Source organism: Cervus canadensis, chromosome 4 (genome assembly GCF_019320065.1).
Source record: "Cervus canadensis isolate Bull #8, Minnesota chromosome 4, ASM1932006v1, whole genome shotgun sequence".
NCBI lineage: Eukaryota > Metazoa > Chordata > Mammalia > Artiodactyla > Cervidae > Cervus > Cervus canadensis.
In genome coordinates this window covers 65,572,759-65,593,719 of record NC_057389.1, presented here as the reverse complement: position 1 = coordinate 65,593,719, position 20,961 = coordinate 65,572,759, and the positions used below count along the sequence as shown (strand labels likewise).

General features: G+C 36.4%; 1 pseudogene; it reads left to right on the top strand.

Annotated features, from left to right (window-relative positions):
• The first annotated feature begins 19,049 nt into the window (after positions 1–19,049).
• LOC122439228 lies at positions 19,050–20,021 on the top strand (annotated as a pseudogene).
• Positions 20,022–20,961: the final 940 nt, after the last annotated feature.

Sequence of the window (20,961 nt, the reverse complement as noted above, 5' to 3'; positions counted from 1 at the left end):
CAAGCAATCTTCCGTTTCCATAAGGATATTGTACATTAAGTTTAAAATATACTACTCAGATTAAAAACACATTTTTCCTTTTTTATGCTTATTTAAAATGTTCTCTGTCTTTGTAAATATAAATCTTAATTTCAGAAAGGAAGTATTTGGGGGAATATAAACAACAAAGTCAGAAGTTGACCCAGAACTGATTTAAAACACTGTGTTTTTCTCCTCACACATTCTGTGGTCATTCTGCAGTTGCATACTTTTTGTGTGTGACACTGAGCCATCCAGTGATTGCTTCAGATGCTCCGTAGTATAACAAATATATTAATACTTGAAGATGCAAGTGTTGTATCTTCAGTTCACATCTCTTCTCCATGCCACATGGCAGATTTAAAACCCTATTATAGCTTTGTGTGAAACATTTATTCAATTTGTGTTTCCTAATTGTGTATCTAGGTTCATTAATATGACTCCCAAACTCAAAGAAACCTGAGTTTAAAATGTTATCAGCAACTCAGCGTTCTGATTCTTCTCAGTTTCCTATTTTCATGCAATTGGTTTAGCATAGAAGAAACCAGATGGCAGCAAAAGGGATTTTATAATAGAAAAAAAATTTTGGCTTAAACTTGCAGAACTGTTGTTCAAGTATTACCTTTGCTTCTAACTGCATAATTTTAATCATGTCACTAAAATCTCTGGGTGTCAGTTTCTCAGAATCAAGAAAAGAGGCAACATTTATGTACCTCCTATGCTTCTGTGAATCTCAAGACATCTATAGTTCTCATATGCATATGTCTAAGCTTTCTCCATGACAGGGTGATCCTCTTTCCCCTTATTCCTAACTTCAAAGGCTCAGAGATTTCCCTTGAAGATCTGCTGCATCAAACTTGGAATACATAATTCAGAAATGGAAAAAGCCATGGAAAAATAATTAATATTTACCAGTGCTGACTCCGTCCTGGGCACTGTGCTGAACCTTTCTTTGCAAGTCATGGGTACAAAGACTGAATAATTCAATTCAGGCCCCTGTCTGATCCTGTGGACAAATAGGTCCAAACACCAGGAATAAGAATCAGCTCTTTACTAGAACCCATCCTGCCCTCCAACTTTGTTACCCTTAGGTCTCTGGTACCTTCAAATTGAACCCTTTTTGTATCCTTCCTTTCTGTGAACTTAATCCCTTGGTTTCTGTCTAAATTCTAAGAGTCCCTACATGTTCAGCTAAAATGAAAACTTCTGCATTCTCTATCCTCAATCACTGAGAACTCTCACATATTTGAGATATCACAGTGCATCATTTATATTGCTTTCATGGGCTTTATATCACTTATTCCTTTAGTTTAGTTACTTATTTTTAAATTTCAGCAAAAATTCCACATAAATTATGTGTTTATAATTGAAATTTTAAAAGTGCAAAAGGATATCTTAATTCTGTGTAGGTAAGAAAGTTTAAAATGTAAAATATATCTTTTAAAAAATTTTATTTATCTTTGGCGACATTGGGTCTTCATTGCTGTGTGCAAAATTTCTCTAGTTGCAGTGAGCAAGACTACTTTTTAATTGCAATATGAGGTCTTCTTATTGTAATGGCTTCCATGTTTGTTGAGCACAGGCTTCACTAGTTATGGCACATGAGCTTCACTGCTCTGAGGCATGTGGAATCTTCCCTGACCAGGGATAGAATCCAAGTCCCCTGCATTGGCAGGTGGATTCTTTACCACTGGTCCACCATGGACGTCCTAAAATAAATCTTTAAAAATCAAAGGTGGAGAGTTAATATATTTGAATACATCAAGTTGTGAAATTCTCTCTCCATACATTTTAATTAATGTGATGACATCATTAACGAGCTGTACATATGAATGTTTTGTGCATATTTTACCTCAATTAAGGGCTTTGTAAGGTTCTTCTGAGACTTCCCCAGGTGGCTCAGTGGTAAGGAATCAGACTGCCAAGAGAGGAGTTGCAGGATAGATCCTTGAGTCAGGAAGACCTCCCAGGAAAGGAAATGACCATCTACTTCAGCATTCTTGCTGGGAAATCCCAAGGACAGAGGAGCCTGGTGGGCTACAGTTCATGGGGTCACAAAAGAGTCAGACATGACTTAATGACTAAAAAACAATAAAGGTTCTTCTATAACCACAAATATAAAAGGATGCAAAAAAATAAAATGTCAAAATAGTTGATGAAGAGCTCTGTCATCGTGAGACCGTGAGAGATTTTTGATGAGCGGAGCCCCAGTCCCACTGAACACACTCACAGTGTGCATACCTCTTACACACTTGTTTGTTGAAAGTCAATGAGAAATTGAAGTTGTTTTTACTACAGCACAACATTGTCCATTATGATTGATCCACCCCTATACTTATAAGTGCAACACTATCTCCCCTTAATCCTCACCTACCTCCCTTTCTTTTTTCTGCTTTCATTACACATATCAGCTTCTAACATAATGATATTATGCTGTTTTATACTTGATAGGCAAATGGGTTTATTTTATTGTTTTCCCCTAGCACAACACTATGACTGACATGTAATACAGACTTATTAATATCTGTTGAATGAATAAATAAATGAAAGAGAAAATGAGAGGAAATTAGTGCAACCTTTCCAAAGAAGAATTCAGTACTCTCATAAATTTAAAGAAGTTATTACTCTTTAACTAAAGACTTCTAAGAATATTATACAAAAATATACATCAATATACATCATAAACACTATTGTAGTCATGAAAAATAAAGAAGCCTAGATATTTAATAAAATAAAATAGACACATCAATCATCAATATTAATATGATTTATTGAAAATATTTTAAAAATAAAGTTAAGGAGAAAGATATGTTCCAAAATGACCAGCATGATACCATTTAGTAAAAACCACTGTTAAATATTAAATTTGGACATATGTGTACAATAAAAATATTTTGTAAATGACAAGCAAGATGCACAACTTCTGTAAACAAAGTGCTCTTTCTGAAAACACTGAGGGGAGATGATCAAAAGAGGACACAGGGCTTCAGTGCATCTATAATGTATTTTATACATTCAATGTATCTATAATGTATCAACTTGAAATAAATGTACCAAACTTGAAACAAATAAACCAAAATAATTTGATTTTTTGAAGTTAATTTGGAACAGATAGACACTGTATTAGTATATGTATTTGTCAATAGCTATTATTTTTAAATAAATTTTATACACTTCTTGAATCAAAAGCTTAATCATGTTTAGCTTTTCAAGTTTTCAGTTTGCATTAATCCAAATTTCAATTTTTCAGTTTATATTAGTACATGCTGTGTTTTATGCCTTGCATAATTTCATGTTCTTTCAACATGGAATTTCATGTTTCATGATTTCTAATGAAATTATTTTTAGCTTACATGGTCGGCTTCCATTCTTAAGTCTCAGACTCCACAAATATAAATGAATATTTCTTACACTTTCTCAGATACTATTTTGTCTCATTTATGTCATTATCTCATAGGAAATTTGGTTTATTGATTTCATTTTTATGTCATTTATCTCAGAGTTTGTAAGCTACTTTGGGAACTAAGACAATGAGAGTTTCCAGTTTTAATAATAGCGCCTTGCCAACATAGCATATTTTTTAAATTAAAAAACTGGAAAAAAAAGGATGCTTTTTTAATACTTGACTATCTAGTAGAAATTTGAAGTAAACTGACTTTCCCCATGTCCAGCCTCCTGTCCACCATCCTTCCTGGAGATCTGAAAGGTGGTTGTGAATCTTACTGGAACATGACTTGCCTCCAGATCCCTGAGGAACATGATCTTGGGTTTGCAAACTAAATTGAAGAGATGGTTTTCTAGCTTTTGATCATAAGAAGTGAGTTGCTGGGCAAATTCTCTCCGCTAATAATCAACAAAAGAAAAAAAAACAAAAAAACTAACAAAAAAAAATAGAAAACAAAACAAAAAAAGAAAAAAAAAAGGAAAAAAAATCAACAAAAGAGCACAAAATACACTATTTCATTGCTCTGTTACATGACTGAAGATTATATAACAAGTTTACGAGTGTTTGTTCTTGGAAACTACTAAAATCTGTGTAAGAATAGCTGTTTGTGGTGTTTTGACCCAGGCTGCTTCCATTGCCCACCTGCAGCTACTTTGAGTGGCAGTTCAAAAAGGAGAGTGAAACAAGGCAGTGAAAGCCAACAGCTTTGCCACTGCTTGCTAAATTCTTGCTAAATTATGTGAGGGCTCACATAATTAGAAAATTGTTGTGATCTTAGTGCAAATGAACACAGAAGTTTAGTAGCTGCAGTAATCTGGGATGTGATCCAGTTCAGCACATAAAATAGATGTGCAAACTAGCAAGGTAATTTAGAGGGCATCCCAAGCAGAAAAACTGACATAGGAGCTTTAAATTTTTACACATATCCTGTCTACAACTTCACCCTCAGAGAAGAGTGAAAGAAATATTCATCATACATCCCAGCTTTTGGATCACAAGCCAAGGGACCAACTTCTGCTTAAACTTCACTAAGAGGACTAAACAATCCAGCATAGTTTAGATGCTAGGGGCAAGCTAAAAGCAAAGACAAAATATGGGGCCTAACAGCAGTCTGCATGATACTTTAGGATTAAAAAAGTAAAAGGTCAGTCACTCAGTAGTGTCTGACTCTTTGTGACCCCATGGACTGTAGCATGAGAGGCTCCTCTGTCCTTGGAATTCTTCAAGCAAAAATACTGGAATGGGTAGTCATTCTCTTATCCAGAAGATGTTCCCCACCCAAGGATTGAATCTTGGTCTCCTGTATTTCAGGCAGATTCTGAGCCACCAGGAAAGCCATCTGAGCCACCAGGAAAGCCCTGGTTTGAGAAGAGGTGTGCAATTCTGAGACTTCTTCATAAGGAGGGAAGAAAATCTTGTACCAAGTTTCTCAGCATTTCATTGCATCACTCTAAAGAATAGGGGTAGATGGATCTCAGACACTTGCATGTCTCTGGAATATTGAAAGATGATGCATAATTCTTTCAGGAGAAGAGAGAGAAATAAGGCGTGCGCCCAGCCTGCCAGAATTTCATTTAGCTCCTAGATAAAGAGGGAGAAAAAGTTATGATAGTCAATAAAGCTCAATGAGATTGGAAGAAGGTGCAAAACCCTGAAACTCGAGGGAGAGTAGTGAAGTGTGCACATCTATAAAAAATGTCTGAGAGATTTCCAGAATCTCTATAAACAATTATTGCTGAAGGCTTTTCTCTGTAAAACTAGAACAGGCAGCTTCTTCAAATACTCAAAAATTAACACAAAGTTACAAGGAACACAAAGAATTAGGAAAATATGATACTACTGGAGAAATAAATTTCTAGTAACTAACCCTGCCCCAAAATGGAGGTCTGTGACTTGCCTGACAAAGAATTTAAAATAATGATTATTTGAAAAGCTCAGTGAGATAGAAGAAAAGACAGATAACAACCAGAGAATCAGGAAAGCTGTACCTGAAAAAAGTAATATCAATGAGATAGGAACTATAAAAAAGCAAGCAAACGAATTATGGAACTAAAGTATACAATAATACAAATGAAAATTTCAATTGAGAGTTTCAGTATAATACTTTAGTGGAAGAAAGAATTGGTGAACTCAGGGATATGTTATTCAAAATCATGTAGTCAAAGAAGCAAAATGAAAATGAATAAAAAAGGAGAGAAAAAGTCTACAGAACTGAAATGGCACAATCATGAGAACCAATGTATGCATTATGGATGCTGAACAGATGTGTACCCTAAAATGCATATGTGGAAACTTAATTCCCAATGTGATAGTACTTAAAGGTGAGACTTTGGGGAGGTGATAAATCATGAAGGCAGAATCCTCCTGAATGGAATTGGTACCTTTAAACAAGAAAAGTGGGCTCTTACAGATATCAAATCTTCTGGCACCTTTATCTTGGACTTTTAGTCTCTAGAAACAGAAAAATAAATTTATCTTATTTATAAGCCGGAGAAGGCAATGGCACCCCACTCCAGTACTCTTGCCTGGAAAATCCCATGGACAGAGGAGCCTGGTAGGCTGCAGTCCATGAAGTTGCTAAGGGTCGGACAGGACTGAGTGACTTCGCTTTCACTTTTCACTTTCATGCATTGGAGAAGGAAATGGCAACCCGCTCCAGTATTCTTGATCCCAAGAAAATAAAATCTGCCACTGTTTCCACTTTTTCACAAACACAGCACATGTACAAAAAAATTACCCACTGACTCAAAATAGTAGCCTTCTACCAATCAGTGTTTACTAAATTTAAAAAAAAATCACAAAACCTTAGTGACAGAAAACAGTAAATATTTATCATCTTCTTGCACCTGTATGTTGCCTGTGGGGGCTCTAATGATCTTGATTTGGCTTAAGTGTGTTACTCTAAGTTACACATTTTCATTACTGTGCTAACTGATCATATGCTCCTCATGAGGACTATAGAGGTATGAGAAGGCAAGCATAGACATAGATGTTTCTTGAGGCTTAGATTTGAAACTGGCACAATTCTACTCCTGATTAGATTACTTTCATCCATGCAAATTATATGGCCAAGCCCAAAGTGAAGAGGCAGAAAATACACTCTTTTTCATGGGAAACTTGAAAAATATATCTGCTGAAGGGCAACGGAGAGTAAAAGCAATGGAGACAATACTTCAGTCTGCCTCAGTGTACATGTACACTGAGAGCCACAGTGAAAAATCACTCACCACTAATGACAGTCACCCAAGAACTGCAATCAATTATGCCTATTGTTTTGTGATCTACATCAGATCCTAAAGTGTCCTCTTTTATCCAGATGCATATGAATAAAATGTTATTCAAAGGATGTTACTATTTCCCCACAACTAAATGCACAGTACTGAAACAGGGACAGGATATTCATAACAAGCCCATTTTAAAAGAGGAAGAATGAAGGATACTACATAGCAATTTTGTGTCACACAGGATATTTGTCATGGGTCATTTATTCTTGACTTAGGGCATTTCTTTGGTTATTCCTCAGTTCTACTCTCTGAGCATTAATTCTTGATCTATTATTCTTTACATATACTGGTCTTAATCATTGAAATAAAAGGGATAACATGTTTCCTTTACCAACAACATCTTAGGACACTTCTGAATAATACAATGGATAATGTATCCATATTAGATATTAACTAGCTTTCTCAGAATGCTTCTTGCCTATAGAAACAGAAAGATCCTGTGATTTTTTCCCATTTCTTTTAGTCTAGGTTGATGGCACATGTACCAACTTTCTCAAAAACCTCTGTAGATTTCCTTTGTACTGTGGTTCACTCAAGCCTAAGAGGAAAAAAAAAAAAAGCAAAGAAAAACACTTCAAAGAGTGAATGGAGGGTATTTCAGTCGCATGCTTACTTTGGTTCTAAGAATTCACTACCCATTTACTGGACTTGGACTTTATCCCCAGGCTATGACTTAGTGATTATGCCCTTCACGTGAGAATAATCTTTCAATTCTGAAGAAACCAGAGATGATAACCTGTTTGGAGCTGTTTATTTTTGTGTGTGTGCTTTACCCAATTTGTTTCTGAGTTCATCTCTCTATTTTAAGACTTCATTAATTGTAGCTCACAAAGCTAGTTCATGCTTGTAGCATTTTGCCTGAAAATCCATTTTTAAGACCATACATTTATTGGGTACAGCTATATTGGTACACAAGCTTTCATTACATAAAACTGGTCACCATTTATCAAGCTTTTTATAATATATTCCTTATGAACTTTTGCACCGTCCCAAAGAAAAGAACAGAGCATTTAGTTTTACATTAAAGCAGAAATCTATTTCCAGTACCAATACTATTTATCAGTCTTGATTTTGTAAGGAAAACAAAGCTACTATCAGTGCTTCAGGGCTGAAAAGTTTTACGTAAGAATAGGGCTTCTGTAATCATTGAGGAGCTTGAGGGAAGATCTGTCAGTGTTGTTATGGAGTCATGACTTGACTTTGAGAAACTGACTTGGGTGGAAAAATCAGAATCATGGTATTGTCTGCATTGAATACCCAAGGTGAGACTAGGTTATAAGAGCTCACAGAAATGTCTGTGAAACTGCCACATCAAGAACAGCTATACTGCCGATGAAGCCATATGTTAGACCCAAGAAATAATGTTCCCCATCTCAATTCCATTTTCCTAATTTGAATGAGATTCCTGTTCTTGTGAAACTCTAACCTGGAATAATAAAAAGAAGGTGATTCTAGGAAACACAGTGTGCATCTCTTAGGTAGGAGTGGTGGGGAGGATCACAAGGGGACAATAGAGGATTTTGAACACTGTCCTTGAAACTGACCAGATCACAGTCTGTGTTTGAACTGATTATGACCAAACATGCTATTTATTTTTAACCTATGAAACTGATAACCCCACTTTAATAATCCCAAGCTATTTTCTCTTATGCATTTTTAATCTCAGAGACATCTTAAATCAGTTCTGGGTCAAGTTTTGACTCGATGTTTATGTTCTGCCTTTCTTAAATTTAGATTTGTTTTTATAAGGAGAGAAAGAATGTTCTAAATAAATATATAGGGAAATATATAAACTGGAAAATATAATTTTAAACTTTCAAAATGTACAATATTTTTATGAAAAAGTTGGTATGTTTGCTTTTTGATAGCTCCAACACCTAAATGGTTTGTGCTCAGTCACTCAGTCATGTCCAACTCTGCAATCCCATGGACTATAGCAGAACATGCTCCTCTGTCCATGGAGTTTCCCAGGCAAGAATACTGGAATGGGTTGCCATTTTCTACTTCAAGGGATCTTCCCAACCCAGGGATCAAACCCAAGTCTCTTGTGTCTTCTGCATCGGCAGGCAGATTCTTTACCAGTGCACCACCTGGGATTTCCCATCTGTACCATGAGTGGAAAGTTACAATATAACTTGAAAAACCTAATGTAAAAACAGAAATCAAGATAGTGGATTCTGAGAGAGTCTTTAATAAAGTAAAATTTCAGAGTAGAACTGATGCCAGGTGTGGATAATATGACATAAATAAATAAGAAAACTGAAACTTCCTCCTGACTTTCCCCAGGACAGTTTAGTTTTTATGCTTGCTCAACACTGCAGTGGACCTAAGAAGACACATTCACCTCAATTCTCTAAAGTGAAAAAAATCGATGATGTAACTCTTCCCCGACCATTTGGATTTATACCTGATGCCCAGGCCAGGTTCATTCAGCTGGTGTGGCTTACATTCACTCTCTGATGGAGGAGAGAATGTGGAACAAAAGGTAAGTGCTCAAACTGTTGTGTCTTTTTCCTGAAATGCAGCATGTTATCATATATCTCCAGAACTTTATAGAACTGCAAGGGGAAAAAAAGGAGCCAAGATGTGTGATTACTGTAGCTATCTCTTAGGTAATTCTAATTTTAGATTTCATGAAATCCAAGATTTTTTTGACCTAGGTACATTACATTACATTTTGCTTCACACTTCCATGTGTCTCAGTTACTATGTGATTTTTTTCTCTGCAAGTTTCTCTAAACTGCAGAAAATCTGAGACTGACCAGACCTCAATGAGTCATGAAGTTCCTGACTTTTCCATAATCTAGAACTGGACTATCTTGTTAACTTAAATAATTTTAGGACTACTGCAATTCAAATGGAAAATTAAAAATTGAAATTTTCAGGCAAAGCAATTGTTGCTCAAGGCTGCTAAATTGTAGAAAGGAGAATTTTACTACTTTTCTGAGTAAACAGAGACAAAGTAATAGAGGAATCACTATGCTGTGTTATAGGGATGTAGCTTTGTTGGGGTCCTTTAATGGACCGGAACCTTGTGGTGCGGAGTCGACGATAAGAAAGTGAAAGAGAGAAAGAGAGACAGAGAGAGACAAAAAGACCCGGGGACCTAAGCTCTGATGGAGCAAAGGTGCTTTAATGATTTTTCTATGAGTATATATAGGCTGCAGTACAAGAAACTTCTTTCGGGAATGATAGAGATCAGAAAACCAAATGTACAGCAACTGTTACCACAAGGTCAGGAGACAATCCATATCTCAAGAAAGGGGAAGGAGATTAAGCTGTTTTGTCCTAAGGAGAATGTTTACTAAAGGAGACTCATGCTTGCCTCACACAATGACCTCAGTCCCTGGGAGCAGCGTGCTGTTCCGCTTGAAGAGGGACAAAGGACTCATGAGAGACAGCATGTAGGAATCCTCCCGTCAAACATTCCCTGACAATTCCCCCTTATTTATTTATAATATTTGTAAGAAGAGTTCTGACCATCAGAGTTTGTTTGGTTTTGACAATCTTTGCATGAAGGCAACGGTAGACAACAAATATAATTGTTAAGACAATCACCAAAATTATGGTTCCAGATCCAATGCCATGAGTAAGACTTTGAAACCATCCACGTGGGTCTAGCCCAGATAATTGATCAGCTAATTGTTTAGCTAAAGTTTCCATATCAATGGAAGAGGGCAGATTATTAGAAAAGGTTTCAAATATTTTCTTTTGTAATAACTGTACATTCAGAGAGGCATTATCATGTATGTTTTGTAAATGATACTTGATTTGTTCCCAGTTGTAGGCACTATTATTAAAATGAACAGGAGTAACACAAAATTGAGTAAAATTCTAGTCACATTTTAGCATCACCTGTTTTTGTACATCTGTTAATTGATCTCCAACCCATTCAATGGCTGTTTTCAGTTCCTGTATTTCTTCTTGAATTTCCTCATCTATCTGAGTCTGAGTGGGCCATATAGTATGGGCATCTTTAGTCCAATTTTGGATAAAATTATGTGTTTGAATTGAGGTTTGTAAAGTAACGCTAGTCATGACAGCAATGGTGCAAATAGTTGTTAATCTTATAATGCCAAAAATCAGCCATCCAATGAATAGTTTACATTGCTAGAGCAATTTAGTAAGCAACCAGGAAGCAAGTCCAGCCATGGGACCTTCTTCCCAGGGCCGTTGGAGATTTATTGGTAACCATAGACTACGTCGAGATTGAAGAATTAAAAGAGAATCATATCTTAAGGAAATAGAGGAGTTAAGACAAGTATATAATCTGCAATTTATGCAAGTTACAGAACGTATAGTCTTATTGAATTGTAAGTTTCCTATAGCTGTAACAAAAGGAAATGGAACACAGGCTTGTATAAAATATGATTGATTATAGCAAAAGAAATAATTGTTATAGCTATGATTGGTCCCTGTGGAATGTCTGGTCCAAGTCCTAAGTTCTTCGGTGTTTGCAGCAAATTTCCAGATGTCCCATTGTTTAGGCCCAATCTGTTTATCAAAGATGATTCGAGGACGAGGTGGGGGCCATCCCATCATCAAGCTAGCCAAGAAGTCCTCTGTCATGGTAATGTTCCATTGTAGTATTAGTAACCTTCCATGTTACTTGAGTAATATAATCATACATAGTATTGTTAATATCATCTGAGCAGTTCAATAACCACATACTATGGGTTCCCCAATTGACAATTGTATGATTAGCTATAAACATTAATTTTCTTGGTTTGGCCTGACATTTGTCCCAATGATCAGGAATATATTTAAAGTTCTTATTAGTAAACCCTTGGCATGCTGTTCTTTGTTCTTTCCCTAATTCTTTCCCTAAAGTTTCAGTAGTATAAACATGGTTTACTGACAAAGAAAGGGCAGTAAATAATCCAAGTAGTGTCCGAAAATCCTTTTCTGGAGGCAGGACGAAAGCCCAAGTTTGTCGACTAACGTTTATACATAATTCTGGGGCCCATACATAAAGGAAGGACTTCATAACCTAGAACGATATTAATTAGTTTTTCCTTTTCTTCAGGATGAGAGGGCCCCTCCAGTTCCAAGGAGGGGGCATATGTGTTGACTCATTAGTGGGTGTGATTGGTTCTATATCTGTCCATTTTACAACCTACAATAAAAAAGGGGGGTTAGGTATATAAGCCCAGTAAGTGTGATCAATCAGGTCAGCCTGAGCGGGGGAAGCAAAAGCAAGCAAAGCAAGCATAGCGAAGAAAAATATTTTTAGGATTCTGAGGCATTCCCTGTTGAGAAATCAGGTTTTCAGTTTAATTAGTAAGGGTTTTTATCTGTCCCCAAGTAGGGAGATCATAAGGTCGATGACATCGAGTGCGGCGTTATTTTGGAAATTTTTAATGTCGCCATGGCTTATACTGGAATTCTTTCTTCCTGGGTTTTTTTGCTGTTTCATCTCTAGTCTGAATGCTGGGGGCCCCCTTAGGTTGAATCTTCTGAAGAGGAAGTCATGTGAGTTCGTTGGATCCATCTGGAGAAATAGAAGCATATCCTTTCCCTGTAAGATTAGTTTCTTAGATTTCTATTGATATCAAATGGGCAAAGGAAAGGAGGTGTCCTATAATGTTTAAAAACTTCTTTTTTTGTTTGTTTGTTTTTTGCTTTTGTCAAAACATCTCTTTGTGGTAAGTTTAAAAACTTTAAAACAAATAAGGCTATATTAACAATAGTTATAAAAAGAGAGGAAAGCGATAATGATGAAAACATTCTTAGGAAATATTTCAGTCTAAAAGAGAAAAAAAAATCATTCAGAAATCTGTTTGGGACTGGTATTTGGCTGTGGTTTGTGTTATTTGGGGCAAAGGATTAGGAGTAACCATTCAAATATTTTTTCCTAAGTGAAATTATTGAAAAGGTGATGCAGAACAGCTTGACAAATGAAATGTTGCTCACATCCAAATATATATGACCTTGTCCTTGAAAAAGAAATGCAGCTTAGCAAATGTTGAATCTCACTGTTTAGTGTGTTAAAGAGGATGATTACACTTCCAAGACAGACCTGAAAAGAAGGCAAACATTCCACATTTCTGATATTCTTAGGAACAAATAATCCATTCGGGAAATGGTGTCTTTTTTTTTTTTTTTATGCAGTTTTTGCCCTGCTTTAAGAATCCTACAGATTGGGAACAGAAATAAAGTCACAACAACAATAGTTATAGGCTTAAAGACTATACTACACCAGAATCTAGTAAAGTTTGCTCTGGACAAGGAAGACAAAAGTGTTCCTGTGTATTTTCTCTTATTTAATTTTTTATTTGCAGCTACAGTGTGTAATGTGTTTGTCCAATCATGTCTTTGTGGACTATAAGGAATGTCTGCAATCTGTTTAATAGAGAATGAATGTAAAAATTGTTTGAACTGCTTAGAAATATAGGCAGAGTCATTGTCTGTTTTTATAGAATTAGGTGTTCTCATTATCGTGAAGTAAGTTGATAGGTGGGTTATTACATATTGTGTAGTCTTACCTTAGAGAGGTGTTGCCCCTAGAAAAGAAGAATTTGTATTGATCGAGACATGTAAGAAGGAAGAGGAAGAAAGTTCAGGACAATGAGTTACATCAATTTGCCATAAAATTTTCCTTCATTTGTTATAAGCCTTTTTAAAATTTTAGCACTAAATATCTTTAAAAGTTAAAAGGCCAAAACAAAGTATGATAGCATAATAAACAAATGTAATGTTTATTTCAAATAAACATACCATACTTTGTGGTTTTCATTGTGATCCACCAAAGCATTTCAGCTGTATTTTTTAATATATTTGTAGTCTGAATGTATCTGTTGACCAAAGTTAATTTTGTTAAATATTGTTTTCTCAGAATTTTTCTCTTGTTTTTAATTTGGTTTAATTTGGAAAAAGAACATTTGCTGTAGCTAGAACAACAATGAAAAACTAGTCTAGTAAAGCTTATGTAAATACCACTTTATTTTATAATGTTTATAATGTTTCAACAATTAAAAAAAATATTTTTGTATTCATCATTTTATTTGCCATTTCTTATATCTTTCTATTAAAAGCATATATTTTACTTTTCTATAGCAACCATGAAATGTCTTGTATGTTAGCATTTTATAGACTATTGAACATATTTCTCAAATCATATTATATTATATATATATCCATTCATATATAAATATATATTTATATTCATTAACAGCTCAAAATCTCTTCAGCTCTTCTGCAAGAAAAACCCCTTTTAAGAGTAAGCCAATGTTCAGCAATTAACGCTTCAAAATCCTACTTCATTTGGAAATGACCCAGCCATTCAAAAACTTCTACTACTTAGTTCAGCACAACTCTAGAAACCTAAGTTACTCCAATCCCAAGAGATGGCTCCAGATTATAGATAATAGATCATTCTATCAAAAATACAATTATTTTTAAGAGCTTATCTAAAAGTTTTTATCTCATCTATATATTTGTATATATATATATATATAAAGAGTTACCTTTTTGTTGACAAACTTAGTTTACCTTAAACCAAGGCATAATAAAAGTATTATATAATGTTGATGACTTAAGACATGTCCAAAGTAGATTAACAAATAATTATATTTAAATCACATTCACATTTAAATAAACATTATACCCAACATTGAACACCCTTCAGTTCATGTAAAGCTGAATTCAAATAGAGCTCATTAATTCTACACTATCCAAAAACAAAGACATACATTGAGACATAGATAATTTTAGATACATAGGCATAGTTCTCTGTTTAAAATTTAAAATATCTTTTTGTTTTATTTATTTTGAGCTCCACCAATTTGTTAATGGCTGGAGTCCTAGATAGAGTGGGCTGTGTATCCCAAGGACATGATAAGAGTTAACTTAAGGTTTTTTCTTAGGCCTATTTTTGTTTCCCAGGCAGAACTGGAGCTCAAAAAAGAAAAATATTTTAACAAGTTAACCTTTTCTTAACTGCACGTGCAAGAAGAACCGGTTTTGCAATTTCAAAAAAGATTTTATTTTCATCAGGTTTCTCCGGAGTCTAAAGAATATCATAGCCATTCAGTGTCAAAAATATCATTTCTCTTTTTTGTAGCTATAGTATATTATTAATGATATATGCATGAGGGAATTGTTGTCACATAGGAAGTAAAGCCTTGGCTACAAAATTCTGACAAATACTAGGACTGTTATGGAGACAGCGATGGCACCCTATTTTAGTACTCTTGTCTGGAGAATCCCAGGGACGGGGGAGCCTGGCGGGCTGACATCCATGGGGTCACATGGAGTAGGACACGACCGAAGTGACTCAGCAGCAGCAGTAGCAGGACTTTTAAGCATACCTTGAGGTAACATAGTCTATTGAAATCTTTTATGAGGCCCGATATGATTAGGATAAGGGAGAGAGAAAGTGAATCTCTCCCGGTCTAAAAGGTGTAAAGGTATATTTAAAAGGCAATCTTGTGAATCAGTAATAATAATGTGCCAATTTTGAGGAATAGTAATAGGTGATGGGATCTCTGGTTGCAATGTACCCATAGGTTTCATAAAAGAATTAACTTTTCTAAACTCTGTTAAGAGACACCATTTGTTATGTTTCCTTTTTATAACAAAAATAGAGTTTCAAAAAGAGCAAGATTTTTCAATATGTTTCAATTTTAATTGTGTGTTTATAAGTTTTTTAGTAGCTTGTAATTTTTCTTTCGTAAGGGGCCATTGCTTTGTCTAAATAGGCTCATAATTTTTTTTTAAGTTATTTTAATAATTGTTTTGTTTGTTAAATGAGCAGTGGCCCCTAGGAAAAATGTGGAATGTATATCTGAGTTTGCCATTGTATAAGTAAGTTTCTTCTTATTAGATTAAAGGGTACATTTATCACATAAGGTTTTAATGTTGAAGGTTAGCCTTCTGGTCCCTCACATGAGTATATTTGAACACTTTGATAAACTTCTTGTACTTTAGTTTGAGAAATTTTTGCAATTTGGCAAGAGACCTTTTGTACAGGCCAGGATTTGGGCCATAAATGTTTGGAAATAATAGTGATATCAGATCTAGTGTCAAGGAGACCAGAAAATCTTTTACCATTAATTTTGATATTTATATTTGGTCGGGCATACTCAGATACTAATGATGTCCACAAAGATTGTTTTTGATCTGTACTTTTAAACCCATCTGTCCATACATTATTAGAGGAATTAATAGAAATGTAAGGTAAAAGAAGTAATTGAGCAATTTTGTCCCCCTTTTTGAATTGCCATAGAATCTGAGATGACATCAGAATTTGAATCTCTCCTTTATAATCTGAATCAATTATTCCAGGGTGAACAGTAATTCTTTTAGAAGTCAGACTAGATCGGCCAAGCAAAAGACCAAAAGTTTGTGGGGGCAGGGGTCCAAAAAGTCTGGTAGGCACTCTAGTAGGGACTGCTTGAGGGTAAAGGAAAAAATCATTTAGGGCTGGTATATCGACGGCAGTACTGCTGGATGTTGAGGGTTTGAGGGAAAAGATAGAATTTGCTCTTGTTTGGAGTTCCCTGGAATAGGTTTTCCATCAGTATCAAATTTAAATTTACAACTTTTGGCCCAGTGCATTCTTCTATGGCAGCGAGGGCAAATTTTTTGGTATTTTATTAGCCTTCTTAGGGCAGTCCCTTTTTAAATGATTTTCATCTCCACAATTAAAGCATCCTTCATTTCCTTTTCTAAAGGTAGCAGCCATTGCCTCAACCAGCATTTGCATCTTTTGAGTTTCTGATCCTAGATTGCAACAAGCTTTCAAATAATCAATAATAATTTTGGTCTCACAAATTGTAGCTATAGCTCTTTGACATTTCTGATTTGCATTCTCATAAGCAAGTAATTTCTCTAGCTGTTTTTTGGTTTCTTCTCCGATTACAGCATGGGAAATAGCAGCTTCTAATCTAGTTTAAAAATTAGCATAACTTTTCATTAGGTTCCAACAAATGAGAGACTTGGAGTTGCGACTGTTGGCAGAGAAGAAGCATTTGGAGCAGCCAGGGCAGGGCTAATAAGAAAATTTTGAGATATTTTGTATTGTTTTAATTGGGCCTTTTGTAAAGTTTAATCATTTAATTTATATATATGTAATAAGTGTTCTGTCGCTGAATATTGGAAGGGCTAGAATGTACCTTGAAATGGCAGAATTACAGCTTTAATAAGAGCCCATAGGGGCTAGAGATTAATTGGAATATTTTTTCCTTGTTTGGCTGCTCATTTAATATTTTCTTTGACCTGGAGCCAAATTTCTAAATCAAAACTGCATTTATCAGGAAACTAAGGATTATGTTCAACTACTGTTTAAAGGCAAGCCTCTATTCATTGCCGTGAAGCCAGAAGTCCCTGAAATTTAAACAAATGGTGAAGTAAAGTAGAAAAATAATGGGGCTGGCCAGCCGTTTAACCCATGCCTTAGTACTTACCGACCTCAATAGGTCCCTGAGTCACTCCGCCCGATATGCCACGTGTACCAGTGTCCCTGTTCCTTGGCGCCATTTGTTGGGGTCCTTTAATGGACCGGAACCTTGTGGTGCGGAGTCGACGATAAGAAAGTGAAAGAGAGAAAGAGAGACAGAGAGAGACAAAAAGACTCGGGGACCTAAGCTCTGATGGAGCAAAGGTGCTTTAATGATTTTTCTATGAGTATATATAGGCTGCAGTACAAGAAACTTCTTTCGGGAATGATAGAGATCAGAAAACCAAATGTACAGCAACTGTTACCACAAGGTCAGGAGACAATCCATATCTCAAGAAAGGGGGAGGAGATTAAGCTGTTTTGTCCTAAGGAGAATGTTTACTAAAGGAGACTCATGCTTGCCTCACACAATGACCTCAGTCCCTGGGAGCAGCGTGCTGTTCCGCTTGAAGAGGGACAAAGGACTCATGAGAGACAGCACGTAGGAATCCTCCCGTCAAACATTCCCTGGAAAATTAAAAATTGAAATTTTCAGGCAAAGCAATTGTTGCTCAAGGCTGCTAAATTGTAGAAAGGAGAATTTTACTACTTTTCTGAGTAAACAGAGACAAAGTAATAGAGGAATCACTATGCTGTGTTATAGGGATGTAGCTTTATGTTTAATTTAACCCAATTGTTCCATATACACATTTATCTTCATTCATTCATTTACTGGGCATGAAATATCCAATGTCATGATTACCTGGGGGAAGAAATGGTGTCAGCCAAAGGAGAAATAAATGTTTAAGATTTTTTCAACTAAATAATTGCCATGCAGGACATCAGTAGCTTTTGTTTTTGTAGTTTCTTGCAAAAATCATTTCTCTGCATAGACTTAATACAATAAATGATTTAGACTTTGCTTTGAGGTTGAAAGATCAGCATATAGTTGACCTCCTGCTCCACCAGGGTCTGTACCTTGAATGTTTCCTCCTCTGTACAAGGTCTGGAACCAAGCGCCCTCTTTCTGCATGCTAGGTCGGCACCTCTCCTGCCCTGCATCAGGTCCATATCCTGAGTGCCTTTCTGCCCTGTACGAGGTCTGCTCTTTCCCTGCCCCGCTTTCCTTGTACAATATCTGCACCCTGGGTACTCTCCTTTCCTATGAACCCCTCTGCACGCCTTTCCTGTATGTGATTTGTACACAAGTGACCTCCTCCCCTGTAAAGGTCTGCATTAGTCCTACCCTTCTGCCCCACACCAGGTCAGAAACCTGAGCTGCTCTACCCAGGCAGACCGGCACTTTCTGCTCTGATGCCCCTGATGGTCATCTTTATGGAGCTTTGTTGTTCAAGGAAAAACACAATAAACTGAAATGCTTAGCAAGGAAAGGGTAGAAAATATTTCACGTTTCAAGTTTCAACAAACTTCAATTGTGTTAACACAATTAACAATATTAATATTAACATTTTCTGCAGCTTCGACTTCTATCACTGAGCGCTGGAGGAGCTAATGCATCCAAAGGTGGAGTGGGAGCTTTACTGAATAGCTTCATTCAACATTTGCATTGTTTCAGACTCATTGTGTTTTTTCTAATCTAGATTTCTGATCATCCCATGAGATGAGTCCTTTTATATCTTCAGCTTGTGGTGAAAAACAAATAATGCTGAGTGTAAACAACTTGTTTATACAGTTTTAAGCTATCCAGATGTATTTCATATTCCTCTCTAGATTTGTGGCCAAAATGCAACCTGGCCTCTCAGAGATTTGGACTTTTGATTCTACATCTATACAACTTCATTTTTTAAAAAATAGCTCAAAGCAGTTTTCTGATTGGAAAAGTGTTAAGAAAATCATATATGTTTGAAATATCTTAAACCAATGAATCTTATTTCTTCCTCAGGTGAGAACTGTAACCAAGACCATGTACTCAGGGAGTTAAAATTCACAGAATCAAACGTCAAGTGATTTCATCCTTGTGGGGCTTTTTGGTGAAACCAAACACGCCCTCCTCCTCTACACTGTGACCTTCATCTTCTTCCTGATGGCCCTGGCTGGGAACGCCCTCCTCATCATCCTCGTCTGCCTGGAGCCCCGCCTGCACACCCCCATGTACTTCTTCATCAGTCAGCTCTCCCCCATGGACCTCATGTACATATCTGTGACTGTGCCCAAGATGCTCGTGGGCCAGGTGACAGGAAATCATACAATTTCTCCCTCAGGTTGTGGGATCCAGATGTTCTTCTATCTAACCCTCGCTGGAGCTGAGTTTCTCCTCCTGTCTGCCATGGCCTATGACCGATATGCTGCCATTTGCAGACCTCTCCATTATCCTCTGCTGATGAACCAGAGAGTCTGTGTATGCCTGGTGTCTGGATGCTGGTTCCTAGGAATGGTGGATGGTTTTGTGGTCACCCCCATAGCCATGAGCTTCCCCTTTTGTCATTCCAGAAAAATCTTGAGTTTCTTCTGTGAGGCTCCTGCTCTGCTGAAATTGTCCTGTTCTGACATCTCTCTCTACAAGATGATCATGTACCTGTGCTGTGTTCTCATGGTCCTCATCCCCATTGTGGTCATCTCAAGCTCATACGCCCTCATCCTGCACCTCATCCACAGAATGAGTTCATCAGAGAGCCGCAGGAAAGCCTTTGCCACCTGCTCCTCCCACATGATTGTAGTGCTGCTCTTCTTTGGTGCCACCATCTACACCTACATGCTTCCCGATTCCTACCACACAGCTGAGCAGGACATGATGGTGTCAGCCTTTTATACCATCATCACCCCTGTGCTGAACCCCCTCATTTACAGCCTCCGGAATAAGGATGTCACAGGGGCTCTGAGGAGCAGGGTGCAGTCAGGGCTGAGCCTAAGGAAAGTTGTAAAGAGGAAAGCCTGAGGACGACTATATATTTTTCCCCTGTTATATTATCCCCCACCAATTTCTCCTTTTTGTCACTTGCTTCCAGGGCCCCCAAAGCTGAGTCCAATTATAACTTTCTTCTTTCTTATGCATGTGATGTTTCTCCTCCATACTGTTTACTCATCATCATTTATCTCATCATATTTTATGTCCTTATACTCCTTTTATCTATGAAGCAAAAATTGACATAAAGAAAACTCACATAGTGCCTTTGCACCTTTTTAATATGAGACTGGTGTGAAATCCTTAATCCTAAATGTGGCTCCCTGAGAAAAATCCAGATCCCAGCATAACACAGGAGATCTTTCAGTTTTCCTTGCCCTGTAATATACCTCAGTTCATAATTCACATGTGGCAACCACAGGGTTTCAATGAGTGCTATTATACCTTAGTAAGAACAATGTACACATTTTTTTTTCAAATATTGAATATGAGACTCATAGTATAAATACAAATTTACTATGTGGCTATAAGACTAAGGCTACATAGACCAAACATCAATCTACATTAAAGTTTCCATGAGTTAATACATTCATCTAACTTCACAGGCTATAAGGGTATGTAAAAATAATTAAAAGTAATTTCACACTTAGTTTCTTTACTCTTTATCATAGGAAGTGAGCTGACATACGTAAATTAAATATAAGATCCTCGAAGGAGGATAGAAGTTTAGGAAATCTTAATCTTCTTAGTTGTTTCCTTCTGAAACAAAGAGAATTAACAAAAAGTTTTGAAGATATTCACCTGTTATTACTTTATTTATTGTATATCATGCTACAGTAGAATGTCTGGAAGTTTAGTAGGTGGTTCAGTGGTAAAGAATCCGCCTGCTAACGCAGAAGTCACAGGAGATGTGGATTTGATTTCTGGGTTGGGTGGATCCCTTGGAGGAGGAAATGGAAACCCACTCCAGTAT